This window comes from Schistosoma haematobium, chromosome 7, assembly GCF_000699445.3.
Source record: "Schistosoma haematobium chromosome 7, whole genome shotgun sequence".
In the NCBI taxonomy this organism is placed as follows: domain Eukaryota; kingdom Metazoa; phylum Platyhelminthes; class Trematoda; order Strigeidida; family Schistosomatidae; genus Schistosoma; species Schistosoma haematobium.
In genome coordinates, this window is record NC_067202.1 from 19,230,325 (window position 1) to 19,232,337 (window position 2,013).

Consider the following 2,013-nt stretch of genomic DNA (forward strand, 5'->3'; position numbering starts at 1 on the left):
CCTCTATGGATCAGTAGACATAGATTATAAGATGATTAGAATATACCTTGACATCTAAAGTCATCTAAAGGTGCTGCAAATATCAGCGTTACCAAACACCGTCACTAACAATCTAACATTCTCACAGCAGCGAAAGTTAGTGGACCTTATGACCGAGTTAACTACATTACGGGCAAAAATCTTTATTCTGCAGGTCAGGCAGACATCGTCATCTCAAAGGTCAGATATGAAACTACGAACTCGATTCTCAAAAATAGTTGATCATATATTTTGTTAACATCAGCGGTACCACGATTTCGCATCTTAAAAACTAATTTGAATGTAATATCTTTGACGTATGTTTGTACTTATGTTAGTAAAGATCCCACATATATACGTTTCTTGTGATAGTATTTCTTTTTTTGCTTTTTAACATGCAATGTTTCCACTGCTTCTCTATCTATTCACGTATTTTATTTTGATCATTCTGTTAGCATGCAATTATTATTTCAGTATAGCATTATTTATTGGTTTCATTTGATTCAATCTAATGTATGGTTTCCTTGGAGACAGAAAGTTTTTAAGCTATCAGCTAGAGATTTGCCGTTTCGGATAGATCATTAATTATATGTTTCTAACACATCTCTCACAATTATTATGCGGTAAATTGCTCACTTTGGTGAGCTTTGACTCGTTATATTCTTATCTCATGTTAACAGGACACTGTCAATGGGACCCCGGCATTGTGGAACTATGGTCTACTATGATATTAGTACTGCTCTAATAATAGACCTGATCCTAAATTTGTAGATTTGTCATGATATAAGATCTTACGTGGAAGTCACACCATCGACTACACCAACTCACTGTATCGTATCAATTACCAATACATGATGTAGAACAAGGTTAGGCTAGAGAAAGAACAATATATTTAATATGAATAGAAGATATAAGGTAACATCCAGCAGAGACCACGCCTGCATGGCCGAGCCATGCCACTCGACCAACTCCAGTTCATTCAATTCATTGTTCGCGCCTTCTCCATTGTTAGGTATTTATCCGCGTTAAATATTGAATATCTATTTTCTGAGTAGTCTCGTGTTCAGCTTTGTGGATTGTGCGGTTATTGTTCAATGCCACTACAGCATTACTGCTCCTGTTTAACGAGTAATCAATCGATATTTACGATGTCGTAATCTTTGAATCTCCTATGACTAACCTAACAAGTGTTGTTGCGATTAGCTGTTGCTCATGCCGAAGGAAATATTGTTTAAATACATTTTTTTATTCTTACACTTGTATTTCATTCGTAAGTGCCATGCCTATTGTGTTTTCGTACACAATTTTCACGTCATCATAAAGAACGTGACCTGTTATTGTCTCTTGATACCCTTAAACTGAAGTGCGTCATTGAATCATTAACTGGTATAGGTCTGTTGCATTTTCAAGAATTTCGGATTTTATACTAGTTGTTAAGATTTCTGATCGTTCCAGCTTGCTAGGCTTGTTCATCTATGAAACTATTACAAAAACGTTCAGGAACAGAGACCAATAAAACTAATTTCATTGCTCTACTTTTCCCAGCTGATAGTAGAAGGCTGAAATGTGATTCAATAGAGGGCGGAAACAGATTATGGATGACCACATTACAACAGACACTAGGTATGCATAAAATAATTAATCCGGAGATGAACACCGATCAACTACTAAAATACGTTTACTGTTTAAAGGTACTGCTGACGTGTTTGAATATTTCAACTAACGAGGGTATAACTACACTATGAGGTTGACTTCCGAATGTTCACAGTTTAGGAGGAAAATTGGTAGTCGAATGTAAAATCGATGGCCCCGAGTTGATATTCGTTTAAATGGATCTGTTACAACTGATAGTGCTATGTCGGCACTGATGTTTTGTTCGAACTTATCGAGACTTTGTATGGTTACATCTATTTTTTAGATTTCGTTCTCTTATGTTCGAGTCATGATTGGTTCGTTATTTTCAGCCATTTCACAGCCGGAACTAGATGGTGAAAA